Raw genomic sequence first — 22,874 nt, 5'->3', positions numbered from 1 at the left:
GATGCGCTAGAGGTGACTACTACTAATAACATACCATCATTTGCTGGGTCTTCTCATATTCCTAGTACGGGAACGTTGCAGGCCATATTGGTGGTGAGCGATGAAGAAATGATTCCCTTAAAGATACAAAAGGTTCCAGGTACTTTAAAATTATTATTATATATAGTCTAATTGTAATTTACTTTCTCATCACTCTTTTTGGAGTAATGATCCGATAAATTTTTTGCAGGAAATGATATTTTTTATAAAAATCTTAGTGACATTGCATTGCAGATATTTGGGCCCACCATACGTAAAAGGTGGTACATCATATGTGAACTAACCCTAATCCACTATTTTGATTTCATATCATTGCTAGAATAGTTTTCCTTTGATCCATTTCTTGAACTATAATAAATGTAGCTTTAGTTTATTTATGAATCTAACAGGTTTGTTTTTGCTTTAAAAGGTGGAATGACCAAGAAAAAAGGTTAAAAGATGAATTGACAAACCATATGGTTGAGTGGTTTGGAAATGACACCTTTGACAAAACCAAGCTCCTTGAAAAAGCTGGCACATATCTAAATTATGTGAGGGACCAATACAGGACCCATTTAGAGAAGAACGTAAAGTACGAGCATCCTCCCATGATTCCAAAGAGGGAGTGGAAGGACCTGATTTTGGATGCCAAGGAGAGAATTGAAAGGAAAAAGGGAAATACACCACCAGACGCCAAAAGAAGGTACGAGATACTATTAATAATGTAATTATGTACTAATTAATTACTCTTTATATTTACATAATCTAACATATTTCAAACTTTTCATAGACTGAGTGATACATCAAAGGCAACCAAGGCAAGAAAATAAAAGCACGGGCAACACAAACTCGGCTCTGGTGGTTATATGAAACTTGTCGCACAAATTGTAAGTATCTGTAAATGAATTATCGCATCAAAATATTTATAAATTTCAAATTTTTTTTTTTATCAAACAATGCAAGAAAAATTCACGATACCAAGCAAAAATGCAGGGCTTTGAATTCAATAGAGCGCCCACAGAAGATGACAAGAGAATTGCCTACCAGTAAGGCTATACAGTCGTGGCTGATCGGCTATGAGAATTGAGTGGGCAAACATAAGATTCTGGTGCATCCGTCACACAGGTAAATAAGCTAAATAAAAATTGTTTCAAATTGAACACTTTACCAATAATCTAATTGATGTTGAGTTCCAACATAAAGTGACTATATTTGTTTTAAATAAGAAAGCAATGATAACAATGTGCATGACATTGGAATGCAACCTGCTAATCGTGAAACACCACCTGCACATGAAGGTCTGGATGTGCATCCTAGTAGTGGAGGTATTCATTTGCTATTCAAATTTATTTATGTAATTATTAATACAATTAAACATCTTAATTTGTAATTAGAGTAGTAATTAAAGTAACTTTTTTTGTTAATATTTTAGAGCATGTAGTTGGTGGTGACCAAGTGGAGCATGATCCGGGTACACAACATCAGGAACGTGATGTTCCCCAATCAGGTAAAGAGGACCACTGTTATTCCTTTAAACAAATATAATTGCAATTGGTGTTTAGAATTAATGTAACCTTTGGTATTTCAACTCTAGATGATCTAGAGGGTGTTCAACATGTTAAGGTTGAGGCTAGACAAAATGATGTGGCCCCATCAGGTAAAGAGCACAATAGTTATGTTCTCTAAATTAATGAAATACTACTAAAAATAATAAAAAATGTTTTGAATTTAACCAGTTTCTTTGTTATTGCAGAGGACCCCCCTTCGCTTCAGTGTCCTCGTCCTTAGTATAGGACTAGGCATACATCGAGATCACGAGCAGAGGGCAGAACAACCGAAGAGGGGGGAAATGATGAAGAAAATGATGTTCTACTTAGTCTTTTCATAGCTTCAAAGAAAAAACAAAAAAAGAAATGATTGTAATCTACCTTATTTGATAATGACTGATTTTTATGTGTTAATAAGCGTAATTATGTCCTAATGAATGGTTATGAATGATATGTGTTAATTAATATTGATGAATGTTGTGTGTTAATTAATGTTAATCAATGTTATGTGTTAATGAACGTTATGTGATATTAATGAATGAATGTTATATTTTATTAATGGTAGAAAGAATGAATGAATGAATGTTAGATGTTAATGGGGAATTTAGAGTGATGTTGGGGGGGGGGGGGGGGGGAGGGGCCAAATGAGCTTCCACCTTCATGTGGTTGGCCCTGTTAAGTAGAGAATATTAAACTATTCTTGAAACCAAGCGAAGCTCAATAAGATAACACACTTTTCAATATTTCATTATGTTGCATAGTTAATCTTATTGAATAATGTATATTGATCTTAATTGTAGGGTCCAACAGAGCCAACATGAACAACAACACCACAAGTTGCTGGTATAATGAACTCCCATATTGTCTTGTATGTACACTAACAGTATGAGTTGCTTCTAGTGTTGATATCCATGGCAGGACTGCAAAAGTTATGAATATGCCTCATCCTTGTAATTTTTTTTATTACTTGACATTTTCTTTAGCATTTTGTTACTTCATGAATGAGATGTTTTCAGATGTCTATTCCATGAATACCTCTCTCTTGTATGCTTCATGATCGATGTGTCTTCAGCATGTCCACTCCATGAGAACCTTTCTCATATATGCTTGTACCTTATGTGTATTTATGTATTACTTCATGGTTTACATGTATGATTCATGCCTTGCATGTATTCATATTTATGGTTTGTGCTTTACATAGCTCCTTCATGCCTTATGAGCATTACTTCATGCCTTGTAGTCTTCTCAAAATATTGCAAAATCATTCAACAAGAAAAAGAGTACTAGAGGCTACATACCAAAATAAATTAGATCTCCCTCTTTATTTCCTCACTTTCTTCCCTATTTTCTTCCTCCCTTCTTTATCACTTCCCTTTTTCTTTATTTTTCCTTGATATAACTAACCCTTTCTCCTTAATATTCTTCATGAATTCAAAGACTCCTTTACACTCCCCACTTTACATCCATGGCAACTACCTCCATAACTTCACTTAGTGTGAAGTAAATATTCTCTTCTACCATGGCCTTCATATATCCTTCATATATCCTTTCAAATATTACCATCCATATATATATATATATATATATCGACCTCATTCTAAGACTTTGAATCTGCACTCCCCAGTTCTGCTTCAGATTTCTCTTATGTGACAACAAAATGTGAGGATTTAAGAGAAGCTTCAAATCATAATAGCCCTTAACATTGGTTCAGAAAGAGTCTCATATTATGCCTCCTAGATTGGATGTCTCTGATCCTCCTCACACTATTTAGCTTTGTCCTCCTCACTGGATTGTTTGCACTTGTGATGATAGAATTGTGAAGATTATATTTCAACAATTTTTCATTTTTTTTTCTTGCTTCTGATTCAACGAGAATCGGTTAAGATATCCTTTCGATGAAATATTTTTCTCCACCTTTGGTCAATGAAAAGAAATTTATTGTCATGTATAAAAGAGAGGATGGATGGTGGGCACATATTCCCACAAAGATACATTTAATACAATATATATTAAGACGTACGGTCTAAAAAAGTCCACAATATATATTAAACTACCATATGAAATTGAAGAGTAGCAAGTCAATCTTTCCTATCCCTAGCCTATTGTGCCTTGTTACATAATATGAATAGAACCTTAGCATCATTGATCATACTCACCACTTTTTATTTTAAAATTTAAAATCAACATCCGCCTCATTTCTAAAGTTGGTAAGGTTCACTATTTTTAAAAGAGTATTAGATAAAAGATTTGATGGAACAAAATTGACACAGGAAAAGAATACACAACATCATATTTTAGATGTTAAATGTTTTTTAATATATTTTTCTATATGATAATTAATATTTTTGGAGTAGTTAAGGATAAGGAGATCATTCTTTTATTTGATATTCTATCACCATATTTATGTTATATTGTACTTTTGTTTGAGGAAAGCTTTTGATATTTTACAATTAGTGTGGGTTTTTTAAGGCGACTCTTTATATGTCCTAAAATTGTATGAGCCTAATAGCTTCTACTCTTGTTGATAGTTTGGCGGCTCTGAACAATGGCTCCTTTGAAGAAGCGTGATCCTTGTAATTTTGGCTTTCCTTGTAATTTTGGCCTTTCATGATGTGAAAAGAGGTTATGTTATGAATAATGGTCCAGATGATTTAGTTGTTTCTTATTATGTTGAGTATGAGTAAATTTGGGCTTCCTTAGCTATGGTCACTATTTTCTACTAACTATTGTGATTTAGTGTGATTTGAGCATGGAATTCAAGTAATCAAGAGGGTGGAAACAATATTCAAGTGTTAGGGGGTACGCGGCCTTGACCAAGGGATGAAAGTATCAGGAAAGTACAAGTGATTCATGTGTAGATCAATGTATCATTCACCTATTAATTCCTAGCAACATTCTCAAATAAACAAGCAAAGAGGTATGTTGAGTGCATATATACATTTTATGTTGTCATGATATAAGTAAGATATCAAACATGTAACTTAGATTGATTTTCAATTTCATTCATAAATATTAGATCTTCCTTGTGGATTTTTGAATGCATAATGTCTCGTTGATTTCAATATCTTTATTGCAAGTACTCTTTTCAGCATGAAACTCCACTCATTGAGGTCTCTTACTAAATGCAAGTCAGTTATCCTATCAATGATGATACATTTTGCATGCATTTTATGGGGAAATCTTATTAATAGCTATGGTTGGGTTGTTCATTGTTTTGTGAAAATATATAAAAGTAGATTGGGACATTAGAGTTATAAAGATCGTAAATTGTGTTTGAGATAATTGTCCTAATTGTAATAGTCAATCACCATTGGCCCAAGGCCACACCAACACCAAGGTTTGTGCATATTGTTGTAAGGGCTACTCTTAGGACATTTAATTACCATTATATATCCACACCTGGGGTTTCCAAACACAACTTGTTTGAGTAGGCAGTATCACTGGTAAAATTGTGAGTGTCACAATTGGTACCCTTAGGACAGTCATTAATACTTGATCTATGGCACTTTTTTATGGCTTCTAAATTCTTCTATGGGGTGTGCAGGGGTCACACACATCTCTTCCAACATTCTATCCAAGGCACTTCACTCTCACCTATCTTATATTCCACTTTCTCTATGCTGCTATCCTAGAGGTCCGATACATGATGAATATCAGACCAATCAATCAAATCTAGCATCTATCTCAGAGGTTTTGGAGACCTGAAAGAAAGATAAATGAAAATACATATTTGCAAGAGCCTTTCCAACCAGTGGTGTGAGTTTTTAACGGTGAAAAGGCCAAAAATACATTTTTTTCCCTCATTGGAAACCCTAGTGAGGGTTTTGATAGTTTTTGGAAAAATAGTGATATATTCTTCAAATTTCAATGGATACCAATGCTACAAAAGCTGAAATGAAGGTAATTCACTTCTCTACCATATCCAATCGACTTCTAATGAAAATATGATGAATTTCACAATTAAAAATAATGAGAATCAGACTGAAATATTTTTGTATGAAAAAAAATCTCCAACTTCATTTACTAAAACTTTTAAAATTCAACAAGACAAAATTGGGTGCTGTGACAAAGGCCTATTTATGCCTATCCAAGTGGGTTACAATCTCAAACCACCAAAAACCAACCTCCCAACCAAATTTTAAAAAGTTGTCATGACAATAATGACAACTTTTTACAATTTTAACAATTTTTGCCCAATGGACCTCAAACTTTCCCAATTAGGTCCAAATAAATCATAATAGCCTCAGATGGCCTTATTTACATGAAATAACACAAAAAAAACAAAAATATAAAATTTTGACCGTTTTGGCCAAACCTAGGTCCCTAGAGTGCTCCTACACCATCAAACCATGTGAATTAGCAAAAACAAATGTGTTTTGGAAGTTTTAATGAGAGAAGCTATAAAGATTTATACCTCTCAATAAAGAAAAAAATACCACAAATCTCATTATTGATAAGAAAGTGTCTAGTGACTCATAGAGTTCCCCCAAACCCTTCAACAAATAAATTTAACAATCTCCACATTGGCCTATCCTCAAGTGACAAACATAATAGACAAGTTGAGAAACCATTATATATTGTGAAATCAAAATGCATACCTTTTTCATTGGTGAGATGTGAAACTGGGCTTGTAAAATACTTTGCAAAACCATCCCATGTTTTCACCTTTATTTATTTTGTGATTCAGAGCTTGGTCTAGGAGGTTAGACAAGTTGTTTTGTAGGTTGTAGCAATAATAAAGTGCTAGAGGAATTTAGAGAGAAGTATTCTTGTAACCCATTTGAAGAAATAACACAAGCATTGTTCTCTTTGGTGTGGTTTTTTTCTCACAAGGGTTTCACTATGCCAATCACATTTTCTTGAAAGATTCTGAAGCCTTTTTAACAAACCCATCCTATGTTTATCTTGCAATTGTAACGTTTCATGAGGTGACAACAACTATGAGTTTTAGGGGTAGGTACGTTGAGAGTGTCGTGTGGTGTTGGTGTAGCATCTAGGTCCATATTCAAATATTTCAAACAAAAGAGGACTTTGGGGCCGTCAAATCCATATTCAAAGATTCCAAGTTTGAGATCCTTAATAATTCCCATTCTTCTTGAGGTTCCTAAGTAGCAGATTTGTAATGTCATATGTTGATTTATTATGATGGTTTTAGGACCATTGCTTCCTACTAGATGATTGAAATGATGTCAAATTTATGTATATTATATTGATCTTGTTTTGATTATCAACATTATTATATGATGTCATGATGCAAATTGAGTGGGGTATTCATTAGGGGGTAACTAGTATTGGTTAATGATCATGTTTTATATATATGAGCATAATCATGTACTTTATATCACTTGAAAATTGTATGATTTAAGAGTCATTCTTATCATGGGAGTTGTTAGAATCAAAATTGTGTTTATAACTCTTGGGAGATCACATAAGTGTGGTAGAGATAATCCATTGATGAAGCATATAGACTGGTTTCACTTTTATCACTATTTTACAATCAACATTGGTTTATGGGTTGTAGATGGACCTTTTGTTTTAGCTAGGTCATCGTCTCTATTTCACCTAAGTGGGTGGCAGCCGACGAGAAAACTGTCTGGGGTAAAGGGACCCTAGAAAGGGTTGCATACCCACTCCTTTATATACCATCATGTTAGATGGGTTTTAAATAGTTTAAAGAACTACAAAGTCTCTGCGCCTTCACATAGGCAAGGCCATATGTGATGAGCCCCCGAGACACTAGGTCTGGCCCTTAGGTTTTGCAATTCTAAGTTTGGTTTAGTCTCGCCACTCCTTCAAAATCTTATGTATTCTCTATTTATCTATGCCCTCTTGATTTAGTTGTGCTATCTTTTTGAAATGAATTTCTGTATCCTTTCTTTCGAATCGCTTTATCAATATCTCGCTGAAATCTTCTAAGGTAGTGATTGAATCTTTCCCTTGGGCCATCATGCCATGAGACCACCATTTGTGAGTCATCCCCTCAAGATGCAAGTTGGAAAACTTGATGGCCTCTTCTTCAAACTTAGGATTCAAAAGGAAACATGCATCCAATTTTTACAACCAATCCCTTGCTGAAGAGCTATCAGATACAGTAAAGGTGGGAATGGTGATCTTTCCAAAGCAGTGTTGAATGTCCTTTTGGGGCTTCTCATCACATCTTCTCCTCCTATGCCCATTCCTTGTCTTCATCTCATACTATTTTGTAAAGGAAGTGTCTCTTCATATGCCAGCACTTAGGGCATTTCATTTATCATGAATTCTTGTCATTTCATCTCCCTGATTGGGTTGCTCTTCTTCCATTGGTGTTGTCCCTTCCTTTTCCAGAAAATTGGCTTTAAAGGCTCTTGTATTTGGGTTAGCTAATTCCCTATCAGCACCATCGCTTCTCCCTTTGATCCCATTTTTGACAGGTTTACCAGTACTCAGTGGTTCATACAATCCTCTTAGGAGTTGGACCATCTCAACCATGGTGTGCCTCATATTATCTTGAAACCAGTGCCCCTCATATTAGCTTGAAACCTATGCCCCCTATTGGTAGTTGATGGAGATAGAATACCATTTGTTGTACATATCAATGAGGTGTGCTTTACGTCTAGATAAGGAGAACCACTCCTGGATATACTTTAGAGAGATAGTGTTTGTATAGAGATAGTTGGTAATCGTGTGTGTGTGTGTGTGTGTGTGTGTGTATATATATATATATATATATTTTTGAATAGCACTCCTGGCTTCCCCAACAAAGGTATGTGTAGATCGATGAGGACACCACCTGAAATAGGTTGTAGACAACACCCGCCCTCCAACTTGATACACTAGTATTCAAGAGGATCTAGACTATGGAAAACACCTCCACTCCAGTAAGTTAGACTACATTAAGTAAACACCAGGCTGATACCACCTGCCTTACCCCCTCCTATAGTCACAGTACAAAATAATCAAATTGACCGGTGGCTTACAACCTCATATGCGTATTCTTTTTTTTTTTTAAATAAATAGCCGTTGGAATTCTGACGACAACTAAAATTTGCACCGACGACCAAACCGTCGGACCAACAACATCCTTGTCAGTGCAAAGTTTCTGGTAGCCGTTGAAATTTAGACGCCAACTGAAGAAACATCCAACGAGGATGTTGTATGTTTGACGACACTTTCTTGTCGGATGATCATTGATGCATATTTGTGGGGGAGCGTTATAATTTCGATGTCCATCCAACGACATTTTTGGCCACAAGAGATCATGGCCACCGTCAAAAGAGTTCATGGTGTCGTCAGAATTTCAATGTTAAATGGCATCGTCGGGAAGTCTAACGACGAGTTTTTAATGGCTTCATTTGTCGACAGTCCGATGAAAAGTAGTCAAAATTCCAACGATAGGCCGTTGGAAATTATCCCTGAATGTACTAGTGCATGTTCATTGACAATTCTTGAAACTCTACTTTTCCTAAAGTAGTTATTTTCCATGAGCATTAGGTTAGGTTTTGTATATAAGTAGAATATATTTATTTCTTGTTTGAGCTTCCCTGTGCAACTACTTTCCTTTTTAGTCTTCTTTGTAGCTGGTCTGCTCCACCTGAGATTCAGAATGCTCATATCATCCCAGAGTGATGATCGTCCCCAACCAAAGCCACTGATAGTTAGTGAAAATGACCTAGCGAAGATTTTCATGCTTTAGACAAAATCTTGATTTTTCTGGATCAATTTTTTTGTTCTACCATGTTTCAAGCCTTGGTAAAAGCCCCTAAACTTGTTATAAACTCACATTACTTTTTCACTTAAGTCTAAGGGTTCTAGTAACGTTGGTGGGGCCTTTTTATGTCCTAGGCATTTATTTGTTTGGCGGGTCTTATGTTTTCCTAAGTCTAATCTTTGGTTCTCCTAGGTGGGTCCCCTTTTCAAACGTTTCGTTGGCTTCATAAATTTTCTTAAGTCCAATTTTAAGATTTTCCGACGTATTTGTGATAACAGTCGGGCTACTAATGTTTCCCATTATTTTCACATGTGTTAATGGATGGAGATCTTTTAATCGTAATAAAAAAGGTTCTCGGTCATTAAAAGGCTAGGGAAGGCGCACACCGTGGCCAACAAGATAAAGTTGAGACAGATTTGACGATTCTTGCTACCCCATAGTCAAATGTGCTCGAAGGTTAATGATCACGACATCACGAGATGATGCCACGTATCTAGGGTAGGCCAAGATAAGCCAAATGGTGGGGGTCGCTGACAACAATAAAGAGGATGATGAGTTGGAGATGTCATGTCATGTTTTTCCATGTCCGCTTGCCACATGAGATGGTCAACGTCAGATTGACTAGTGTGGATTGTTTGATGTGTCGTCGTGTAAAGAATCAACGATCCAATTTTAAACTTGTTTTAAATACGAATTCAAGTTGTTTTCCACTTGCATGAGCAGTAATGGCGGACAAGTCGGTGACACCTGATTCCATGATTGTAATAAAAGACTTTTCAGAATTATTTTGATTCACAAAGCAATTCAAAAGTAACTAGAAGGCAATTCTAGAACCGAAGAAGATCTGAACGAGCTCCTGCAGTGTATAATTGTGGTTCACCTTGTGCATATAAAGCAGTTGTTATCAAATTCCCCTTCTCTATTTTCAAAGCCTTTGAAAGATGTGAATTGCGTGAGATTATAGTGAAAGGGTTGTGAATTGTTGTAGGGTTAAGAAATCTTGGTATAAAAGGGGTGAGATTTTTTGTTTTTTCTGTGTCGAGATTCTTAAATCTCGTGTTAAGCCTAGTTTCCTCCTCTGTCTATCAGAAATTGTAGAAAGGTCCTAATCTAATAAGATGGCTCCCTCACGAAACCACTCAGGACAAACAAAATATTTAAAGAGGAATTTGTATGATGACTTTTTGGACCAATTGAAACCATCAACAAATAATAAATGAAACTTGTTCAAGGAAAAACCCTAGGAGAAGGGTTAGTTGATCAAGCATATACAATTTCAGATGCTAGGGTACCCATGACTCAGATAGATGTGTTTAAGCTATGGTATGAACAAAGGAATTTGTAGTCTCTATTCTCAAGTGCATGACAATATGACTTCGGCAAGCTAGTGGTGCTTAATGTATTTATGGATGTCGACCTTCTCAAAGAAGTTGCAGTATGACCATGTTTCAATAGTAATAAGGGGAAATGATGGAGGGGTTTAAAGAAATCACTGTAGATGAAGGTAGGATGATTGCAAATCAGGTTGGTATTTTAATTCTGCCAGAGTGGAACATAGTTGATGCAGTGGCCTTTGATGCGATCAGGAAATCAAGAGACCAACAGTTCAGTTCAGAATAAGAGGCAAGGTTGGCATTAAAGGGATTAGATTTTGTGGATGTTTATGCAACCTTAGCGATATGGTCACTGGAAGAAGGGCCTAGGAGGCCCGATGTAAATGATATAAATCCAAATTTGACAGGAAGCCTCATAATAAAGAGAGCCTCTGACACATCTAATGTTGAGGCCACAAAATTAGTCGTTGATGCGGCCAAATTGGCCCATGAAACTTCAAAAAGGGAGGCTAAAGAGAAGCAAGAACTAATGAAGAAATTTGAGAAGCTCTTTAATGATTAAAATAAAGTTCAATAGAGATGTGTGGAGCTACAGACTAAAGTTAAACTCCTTGAACAGATACAACTAGGAGCACCTTCTTCAGTTCTTGCCATTGCATTGGTCCCATCAATATCCAGGTCTCCACCAATCTCATATATAGATGCATCAGTTTAGTTTGATAGTGAAACTGATACTTCAATGACACCGCTAGTACCATATATTGATGATGAACCTGAGCCCACTAGATCTACTGACCCAAGAAGAGCTCAAATTTTGGAAAAAATTAATGAGTTGGAGCAAAAGCTAAAGGAATTAGAAGATCGATCTGCCAGTAAGAAAAGGGAGATAGTTAGCTCTATGTTGACTCATTTCAATGAGAAAGTAGATAGTAGACTGAATAGTATTAATTATTTGTATTCTTTATTTTTTAATGCTATTCAAAGTTTTGATAAAGATAAAGAGGTAGCAATCCCTTTATTCACAAAGTGGTTGCAAAGGGGAAACAGTCTCAGAATAATGTCAATGGCTTCAACATACCATCCTGAGAGGCGACCTACACTTCAACCAACTTATTTGTTGGTAAAATCAATGCAGGAAGCCCAAATGCTGCCAGACAATCTAGAAAGAAAAGTAAGAGAGTTGATGAGGACTTTTGGTGAGTTGAATGAGACACTTCTGCCTAGTATTGAGAATGAAAATGGGGCAATTAAGCCCTTACAGTTATGGAAAGAAGAGGCAGAAAGAGTCATCAACACACAAGTGGACATGATTTTTGATGATTTAGATACTGCCATGTTGGAAGACAACATGGATAAGATAATATGCATGAGAACATTTTTTGAAACTTTTGAAAGGGAGGCAAATCAAGTGGCAATTAAGTACACTCCCTATAGGGAAAAAGTTGACGAGGTTATGAATTTCAAATGGCCGTCAGATGAGGAATATACTGAATGGAGTAATACTTATTTGAGGGATGAATGAGGACATCAACTAGTTAGTTAGCTAACTATGTGATGTGGAAGTCTGGTAAACAATTTTGATTCCTTGCAGCAGTCACTATTTGGACTTGAGCAACAAGAAAGGTGGGCCCGTCCCAAATCTTCATCAACAACAACAAAAGGGATAAAAGGTGCATAAAGTGTTACGATGAATCAGTTGCAGATATTTGGTCTTGGTTGTGACATTCCTTAAATGAAATCTTTTGTAACCGAATTGTGGGTAACCGGTCAATTTTGAATGACAGGTGTCTCCTCTGGCCTATAGCTTGTTTTGCTCCCTTATTTCTATAAAAGGGAATTCAAGGCCAAGGGACAGGGTTCCAAATTTGGTCTCTGCACTTAGTAATTTTAAAATTTTTTAGAGACATAAGGTTCCTGTAGCAAGTTTTAGGTGGATATGAGAAATTGTAAGGATTTTGCAAAGCAATAGATAAAAGTCTTATGTCTAGTTTCTTGTAGGTTCTTGAAGGAGTTATTTGTAAATGAATTTATGACAGAAATAACAAGTTAATTCAAAAGAAAATATAATTCTGATCTTTTTCTCTCCATTGTGCAATTCTATCATCTTTTGAATGTAATGTAATCAAGGATTTCTTTCATTCAGTGCACTGTTGTGGTGTAGGTGTTTTATGTGCATGTTTTGATCTAAGAGATCAATTAAAATGCTTGAGTATAATTGTAGAGTGATAGGGCTTGTTTATGGATTTGATAAGTAGTTTAGGTCAGGGTTGTAGATAGAAACTATTGTAAGGCAATGTTTTCTTCTGATCTGAATGCTATTAGATTAATTATGTCGTTGATCATATATATTTTTTCTGAAGTCAAGCGCCCAAGTGAAGAAGGCACTGGTCATAGTTTGTTATAAGTCCTTACAGTCATTTCTCTACTTTGTTCATTTGTATTTGATACACAATTTATTATTAACAAATTGCATTTCATTTTATGTATACCGTGGTATGTTTCAACTATCTCAAGCTCCATTTAGTTTGAGGATCACTGAAGGATTGGCCATCCTTGCGATTTGTCCCTGTTGTTGAGCCTATATTTGATATTTTCTTCTCAATTTTGGTGAAGTATAAGTATGACACATATATTATAAGTTCATCAAGGGATTACCCTCTCGGGTTTTGCAGAGCCCAAAGTGTAGAAGGATTAGAAGTATCCTTGTCATATGTTGGTCCAAGTTCTTGGAGATTTTGATAGTTGGAGTTGGCTTCTCCTCAGATAAACCTGAAGAATCAACTTGGTTTCTACTTGCTTGCAGTGTAAATCCCATTATGGGCCACCAAAACCTTATATGATTTTTAGCCCAATCTCCTCAATGATCTAGACCAACCCTCAATATGGTGTTTTACTTGTCTTGACTCAAGACCACAATTGTGGTCTTTGATCTAATTTGAGAAAACACATGTAGCCTTGAATTTATTTTTCAAATTCGAGATTATACACAAGCTCAAGTTGACGTGCTTCAAATTAGTCATTAACCATTGACTCAGACACAAAATATTCAAATTTTCATAATAGAGTGTCATATAAAAGAACAAAATCTTCGTTCATTTTGGAAATTCATTAATATGTATCCATCAACATCATTTGATCAATAAAGCATTACATGTAAATTGCATCAACAATTTTACGCATAAGGGTAGATAGACATGTACATTATGGTTTTTTTTCAAATCTTCAAACTTGTCAAAATCATTGAACCAATCAAGGAGCTTTACTAAGGCATATGGTGGGAATAAATTTAACTTTCCTTCCTTAGCATAGGGAGTTTTAAGCACTACCATTTTCAAACACATAGAGGTGAACATGAATGTATAGAGTAGAGGCCTAAAGTTTATGATCACACTAAACATTCAAGGCTATACAAAGATCTTCAATGTTGCAAGTGCAAGATTGAACCAAAATAGATTGAAAATAAATTTCTAAAGTATTGGAACTTATTACCATGGATCTAATAGTGAAAACCACACTTGGATCATAGAGCATGCAATATAATGGATCAACCTTATCTTGCATATAGAGCCAACTACAACAATCTTTGTTGATTGCTTTACATAATTTAGTACTATTTCAAGGCTCACCTCTTTTAAATTCTAAGTGATTTTTTTTACTTTTGTGATGAGTTGATAGCTTAATTGTATACACCTTGTTGTTTTTATATGTTCTTTTTAGAATATAGCATCCATAATCCTTGTTGCTTGGCCTCAACATGAAATATATATTGCAACCTTCTCTCTTTTTGATAATATATAATTAATTTTAAAAAATGAAAGTGTGCACTCATAACAACTCATTTCACTACACTCTTGCTTGATGATCAAAATCCATCCTCTCTCTCATGGAAAAAGCCAACCAAGTAATAGAAAGTTGAATTGACCACCCTCTTCTTGATCTTAGGTAGTTTGGTAAGTGACAATTTTATCATTTCTTTAAATCACATCACTTGGATCATTCACTTTTTATGTAAGGAGGCTCAAATGGTGGGGTTTTGTATTGATTTGTTTGGTTGAATGTTGAACCATTGATGTTTTCGCACATCGTCTTGTGGCTTGTTGGAGTGTTATTGCTATGAGTCTAATGTCAATAAGTTTAATGAGCTTTATTTAGAAAGCATTTTTCCTTATGTGAGACTCTTCCCTTATCTAATACATTGTTCATTGTCTTCTTAAATTTTCCCAAGAAGAGGCATGTTTTCTTGAATTTCATACAAAACCAACTCAATCCAATTTTCCTTAATCTCTACACAAATTTGATGTAGAAGTCAAGTGAGGGATAATGAAGTTAAATAAGTGTGATGTTTGATTAGTGTTTTTACCTTGTTTGAATTCTTTCTTAATTTGAGTTGAATGTTTGTTTGATGCCTCATGATAATATCAAGGTCTTTTGCCTTATGTTTTCATTTTCCAAATATTTTGAATGAACCTAACTAAATGGGCCACTTTAAATGCATACAAGCAAGATTTTATCTACTACCTTTTTCATGTTTTTCCAATTTGAAATGCAAATTGATTAACTAGATGCAAATAACAACTCTTAAATGACTTTTGAAATGCAATTTATGCCACACTTTTTTATTTTGACAGAGCTTCCAAAATGTATGAACAATCTATTTCCAAGGAAAGTAAAGAAAGTAATCTTAATATATTCTACCTAAGAAAGCAACAACAAAACGAAGCTAAATGAAGAAACAATAATAAAGTGCTATAGCTCTTAGACAAGAGTATGCAATTTGATTGTAAGAGCAAATATTGAGCTTTAATACCATGTAGAAGTTGATGATAAAAACACATGAGCCAAGAATCATTAGCATACAAAACACCCGTCACATAAAAGATCAAGCAAAGATAATATGCCCCATAAGAACCTAAGAATTCTATATTGATTGCACAAAATAATATGATTACAATGAATGAATGAATCCTTATAAAATGATTAATGAAACCCTAGATGCAAACCCTAAAAGAAGATTAAATTAGCTAGTGCTAAGTATCACAATCATAATGAATGAGAACCTAAACTATTATTATCCTAATTCAATAAAATAAAAAAGCACTTAAGTTTAACTTAAGTAAAAAAGTAATTAAACGACCTAATTAAAAAATAATTCAATTATAAAGTGTGTCAATTACTCCAACACCCCCCCTCAAGATTAACTTAGGGAGTAGCTAAAAAGATAATAATGAATGTATGCATGAGTTTCAACAACAAAGGTCCAATTAGGTACTCATGTACAAAACAATGCACCTCTCACAAATAGAGAAAAGGAGAAAACCACATGGGAAAAAACTCCTCTCCAAAAGAGAGAAAAAGAAATGAAAAGAAAGTACATGTGACAAGTATGAAGGACTCAAGATGTCCCCCCAAGTACTGAATTGATCAGATAAGTACAATCAAGATTATCCCCATAGGAGAGAAAATAAAAAATTATGTATCCCCCCATAATACAAAAGCTCCAATGTCGAAGATGAAGGCTTGAGGACAAATGCTAATGAAGATCCAAGAGCGGAAAACCACATTCCTCCCCTTAGAAAGAAAAAAATCAAATGGCCAAGGTAGAAGCAACTCCATGAAAGGACATGGAAGGAATAGTCTCATGATATGTGCCATGGAGGATTACTCAGTTGTCCACATGTCTGAATTGAAAGATGCAAATCAACTAAAGCAAATCCAAACAATTGTGAAGATACTTGATGAACAACCTCCAAAGGCACTAAAGATGGGATGATAGTAATGGTCAAATTGCCATCAAGGAAGAATATAATATCCTCAATCATGTCCCCAATGTTTGGAGTGTGTGGTGTACCAAACGATACTATAATATCTAACAAGTACTCACCCCACTCCGCTAAAACTAGAAGGGAACAATTAACCTATTGTATTGAACTAACATCTAAAGAAGTAGGACATGGAGGAGGCTCAACACAAGTTTCGGGAACCATGGAGGATGACTGAAGTACACATAGGTTTAAGTGACCAAACCTCTCCTCAAATTTTTGATCCACTCTAGATGCATGAGTGTTAGGACCAGTCAATGGATTTGCATGCTCGATGGGACCAAAATGAGAGAAACTGTACAATTGAGATGCACGATCAAAACTACTTACTGCAATGATCTCTCTATTGTGTATGTCTCTAATAAGCACTGAATTAGGTGTGAACTCTATTGTCTTACCTTGTCCATTGTGAGTAAATTGGTAGATGCAAAGAAGTTTGGAAGATAATGAAGGGACACAAAGGACATCATTGAATGTGCCATCATCCACCTCAGTAGAACCACTCCTAGTAACACTCATGTAAGTGTTATTACTCGTCAAAATCTAAAATGATTTGCATGTTGAAGTTTTTTGTTTTTCAGAACAAAAAACAATCCATAGGAAGTTTCAAGAGGAGATCAACGAAGATCACAAGTCATTTATGTGATATTTTTTTAGTATGCCAAGTTGTTCAAGTTGCATGGGCAAACCATTTTTAGTCAATGAAGTCAATCATGTTGTCAATGGAGAAGCCACCATGCAAAGGTGAAACCCTGAATTTGTGAGGAATCCAAATCAAGGTATTAGAAGAGGCCAAGATGTCAAAAAAGGAGAAAATCCCTCTATTAGAGGAGAGAAGATTGTGCAATTGTTGTGAAAGCTACAAAAATTATTAGAGGAGAAGCTAATAGAGGAAAAGTTAATTGAAAGAAGGAATGAAAGATCAACTTTAAAGTACGAAAGTAAATATGTTATGTTCTACTAAAAAAAAAAAGTTCTAGAAAGGAAAATGGAAATAAGTCACTCCTCTTACTAGTGTTGGTCACCCAAGAAACCCTACAACTTAACATGGATCAACCAAGTATCTCGCTAGTTCCCCTACAACTTAAGACATGTGTTAAGGATTCAAATAATGAAAATAGTTAGCAAGTCATAATGATAAAAAACAAATGGGAAGAACACTTGAATAGGGGTAATATATGTAAAGAGGGTTTCCATTAAGGTGCCAAAGGTTGCGAGGAGATGTGAGCATGCCACATGGGTCATGAGCTAAACCATCAAATCATCATTAGTGTGTACATCATCATATGCAATTTTGAGTATTACTTGTTGTCCCCTTTGGTATGATAGCCTACATATAAGGTATGTGTCATTTTTTTATATCAAAGTGAGGGACTTGTTCATTGTTATCCTATATCCAAACCTATAAAATGAACTAGTTAATCATGCACAATATGACAAATGAGAACAAAAAGACAACAAGAGAACTTACCATTGATATGGAGTCTAGAGAAATACTACCTTTGTTGCGTGTTTCGATTTTCATGAATAACTATTGATCACAACGATTCTTTGCCTTGATGATCTATAAAAAATAGTGAGAAAAAATGATACATACACAAAACCTAACCTATAAAAGTAAAAACCAAGAGGTCATATTTACTTATCATAGTGAAGAGAGGAGATGAAAGAAGTGGTCACTTGGCCAAATAGTGATGAAGTCATATGACTAACTAGTTAATGAAAAGCTAGCGACGAGGAGCACAAATACCAATGTAATGATAGGAACTAAACTTGGTCCCTACTATTTGAAGGGCTTCCCACCCACCCGCGAACTGACGACTCCCTCCCCCCCGCAATCTATAGCCGTACTATAGTTCCCTCCCACCCGGCCCATAAAATAGTAGGGGCCTATAGAATGGTAGGGGGGTGGGTGGGAAACTATAGTTCTGCACGGGAAGTCTAGTCGGTATATAGTTGGAGGTGCCGGGGGGGTGAAATTGCTCGACTTCGCACCCGCCCATACATTGATAGGAGAATGAAGAATCGGATGTTCTCGCCTATCTATAGTAGTAGGGCCCTTAGCCATTCCACTCTCTTCTCCTGAGCGTTTCAACACAAGGTGTTTCTAGACTGTACTGTTACTCCAGGTATTCTCTGTGGGAGTGAGTCGGGACAAAATGAGCTAGGTTCAAGCCCACCGAATTAATATTTCTTATTTCATATGACTAACTAATTTCTCTAGAAATTATATGTCGATTTCAATTATACTTGTTGTTTTAGGTCAAACTTTTAGATTTTCAATGATTCCATTTATTTTATTTTTTTGGGTTGAATTTTTGGATGGTTGGGGTTTGCATTTAGAGCTGACTTTGAGGCTTTGTGGATGTCGTGTTCCTTGAGTCACTTAATTTTTTTAACATTTTGGAAGGCCCTTTATGTCAGGGTGATATAAAAGGGAAGAGCTTTTATTGTTGGCTTAGGAAGTGACCAAAAGTCAGATAAGCTCAACTCCAATTATTACAAAAACAAACGTAGGATAAAATCTAGTTGTCATTTTCTACCCGCAGGCTTTCAATCAGCTCACATGTTTTTTTTACCATGACATGACCTCTTTACAATTTATAACCATTTTGTGATTTGATCGAAATAAATTATGTAAATTAAATATAGTATTATGATTCTAATGCGTCGTTAATCATTCTCCGTTATGTTAATTTCCGTATTTCTAGCCCTAAAACTAATTTTACACAGCTGTCGTCTGTAGCGGGCGGTCATATCCATTACAAGTGCGGCCTCTCACTTGTAACGCAACGTAGGTGATTAGACTTCGTCTCTACCATCCACCAATCAAATTTGGAGTTTGGCTTGCAGAAGTCATGCATTTTTTATTTGTGATTGGCTTATGTGGTGATTTATGTATTGGAAATTTGGAACCAATTGTGAAGTTTTGAGGTAATTTTTGTTGATGTGTATAATGGATTATAAGAATGAAGAATTTTATGGTTGAATATAATTATGTCGAATAAATATTGGAAAGCTTTTAGTTGTTATTTATGTGAGTATCATTAGATGTAATTTATGAACATTAAGTTATTTTATTCATAGTTAAAGAGATAAGTTCTTATGAACTACTCACTACTTATGAGAAATGATCAATGAATGAATATTAAGTAGATCATCCATCGATTTGAGAGAGGGGTTCTTATGAACAACTACTCATGCAAAATGTCAATAAAAATTTACTTGCAAACCCACTTATGAAATATGAATCGATGAAAATTGAATAAAAACTATAGAGTCTAGTCTAAATAAAACACACATTTATATATAAGGATGAAAAATGCTCCCCTAACACATTCCACCTCTTATTTGGGACTCACTTTGACAATTTGCCTCTTATGCAATTGTATAGTGTTTAGATGGCATATTTTTGTGCAAAAGTTGGAATGAATAACTTGAATCTTGTCTAAGTTTTAGTCCTTGCTCCTTGATGATCTAGACCCAGCCTTTAAACATCATTTTTATAATCTTGGTTCAATATTGCATTGTGGACTTTAACTTGATTGGGGACCACACATGTAGCCTTGAATCTCATATTCTAAATTCAAGATTAAATATGGGTCAAGTTGACTTGCTTCCAATTAGTCATTGCCTACTAACTAATGTACAAAATATTCATATTTCCATACTATAGTGGTGTATTAAAGGATAAAGCCTTAGTTCATTTTAGAATTCCACTCATATGCATCCATTGACATCATGGACAATCAATGTATCATTACAAGAACATTGCATCAACATGTTTACTCATAAGGATAGACATAAACATTTGCATTATGCTTGGTGTGTCTTCAAACTTGTCAAAAATATTGAATCAATCAAGGGGCTTGACTAAGGCATATGGTGGACTAATACTTTTAGGCACTACCATTTTCACATACATAGAGGTGAACTTGAATCTATATAATATAGATCCCAAGTTTAAGATTGCAAAAAAGTTTTTAAGGATGTAGAAAGAGATTTAATGTCACAAGTGCAAGGTTGAATCAAAATGTAGGGAAGATAAATTTTTAGTCCATTAGAACTTAACAACCATAGATCTAATGGTGAAAACAAAAGTTAGATCAAATAACATGCACTATAATAGATCATCCACTTATTACATATATAGTCAAGAAGTCCTTGCTAGGTGTTGTAGTCCTTTCCAAGATTGTAGTCCTATTATAGCATTGGAGTCAAGCACTTTCTTTGGGGTTTCAAACTTCATGGGTAGCCAAGATGTAGAAATGAATAAAAAAATATTCGCTCCTATTTTATGTTTATCTAGGAAATAAAAATTAGTGACAATATAATGAAATGAAACTCAAGGAGTGCAAACAAACGTGTAAACGAGAGTTACAATAACAAGGAAATGAGATCCCGAGGTACCAATGCAAGCAAAAAAAGGATTCTATAATTAAAGAAATGGCAATAAAATGCAAGAGCAAGACACAAAACTAGATGTCACCTCACAAGATTGAGAAAGCTTATGAAGATAAGAATGTTGTATGATGATATTGAAGCTTCCAAGAGTGATTATAGAAATTTGTAAAGCACTCATATGAAACCAAAATAGGCCTTTTGTTCCATTTTGCTTCCATCCACTGTTTTATTTTCTGTTGTAGTACTCTTTTAACTCAACCCAATCACGTTCACTGCAGCGGTTAATTTTGAATTTGCAATCCCGACCAATCTATTAAAAAGAGAACGTGCTCAATCATATTTCAATGGATTGCATGAAGACAGTGTGAGAGTATTTCGCCTTGAGAAAATTTTTCTTCATTATTTAGGGAAGACATATTTTCTCAAATTCCTTGAGCTAGTTATATTAATATTGTATTCATTTTGAATCTCTCCTCTCCCTTCTATCTCCTTTCTATCTCCTTTCTAATTTTACTTAGATTCTCATAAGGATATTATTATATTCTCTATCATCTCAAAATCTTATATTTTTATCATTGTATATATTACTTTTAAATTCCATAAACCCATTGTTGAAACTCTTAGATTATTCACTTCCCACATTTTCTCTCCATCATCATAGGAAAATTAATGTATGTTTGTAGGTTTGAGTTGTTAAATTTCCATTTTTTAAGAGTTGTCATAATTACCTAATTCTATATGCACTTAGAATTAGAAACAACTAACATTATCCAACCCTAATTAATATTTCTATTAGGGAACTTATGGAGGTTGAAAGTCTAATTATAGGATTAAAAAGATACAAACCATTTATTCCATTATTTTTAATCAATATATAGGTTAGTGAACCATATGCTAAAGAGTAAAGAAAGATTATATGTAAGGATCTCTAACTCTATGGTAGTTCAAAAATACTTGTTCATTATATTACTTAGGAATAAAGTAGTTATATAAATAATAGTGAAAGATGATTTACAAATCATATACACTATAAATATTCGAAGTATCAATTCTTTTAAGTCTTCATGCTTCTTATCAAACATTTATTAGATGCTTAGATACAATTGAGAGCATAATTGATGGAATCCACCTCTTTGATGAGAACACCATCATAGGTGTTCTCAAACTACCATCATCTTTGGATCTTGTTTTATATATATTTCCACTTGGTTCTATATTTCACCCTTTTCATTAATTAGGCATGTACCTGCTTTAGTTTTAGAATACTTTTATATTTGTATGGAGGCATTTGAGAAAACTTTAGAGAAAATCATACATCATAATCTTTCTTCCTTGATGGGAATACATTGTGCATCTCTACTTAATTTTATTTCTTTCTAAGGGAAGAATATTGTTCAAAATTATTGGACAATCATCTCCCACCACCATTGTAGGAGAATATACTTTATAGGAGATATACATAATCTCTCTTTCTCTCCTTTAAGAGAACATTGATTGCACATTAGTGACAGAACTATTACTTGGGGGTTGTGTTGAGTCCTCCTTCTGTATATCACTTGTACATGTTTATTTACATCTTTTCTCTCTTTTGGATGAGATTTTTTTCCTATGATTTTCCTCCTTTACTTTGTTTATGAGAGACCTTTTTATACATGAATATCTAACCTGGCCTTATAAGAAAGATCCAGTCTCACGTTTATGCATATTTTATCATTCTCCCTAAGTTTCAACTAAGGGAGTGTTAGTGCAAAAAGGTATTTTACCAAACTAGTTTTGTCTTAAGTCCTATTCACACTTGCATACTTTAAAGGTTTACTTCATTTACTTTTTATATCTCATATCATGAGGTTACAACACTTGTAATGACCTTAGTTCGTCTCATTTGTAAATTAATAATATACTACACCATTGTATATGCATCTAATCAATTTTATGGATTCAAAACATTTCTATTGCTTCTATCTTGTGTAAAATAATTTTTATGTTGAAGGTGATCCTTGGATCCTATGGGTTTCTCATTAACTCTTACTTGGAACCATAGTTTTCGAAATTTTATAAAAATTAG

The sequence above is a fragment of the Cryptomeria japonica genome, chromosome 3, assembly GCF_030272615.1.
Source record: "Cryptomeria japonica chromosome 3, Sugi_1.0, whole genome shotgun sequence".
NCBI classification, from domain to species: domain Eukaryota; kingdom Viridiplantae; phylum Streptophyta; class Pinopsida; order Cupressales; family Cupressaceae; genus Cryptomeria; species Cryptomeria japonica.
The sequence above is the reverse complement of the archived record's forward strand: the minus strand, read 5'-3'. Positions refer to the sequence as shown.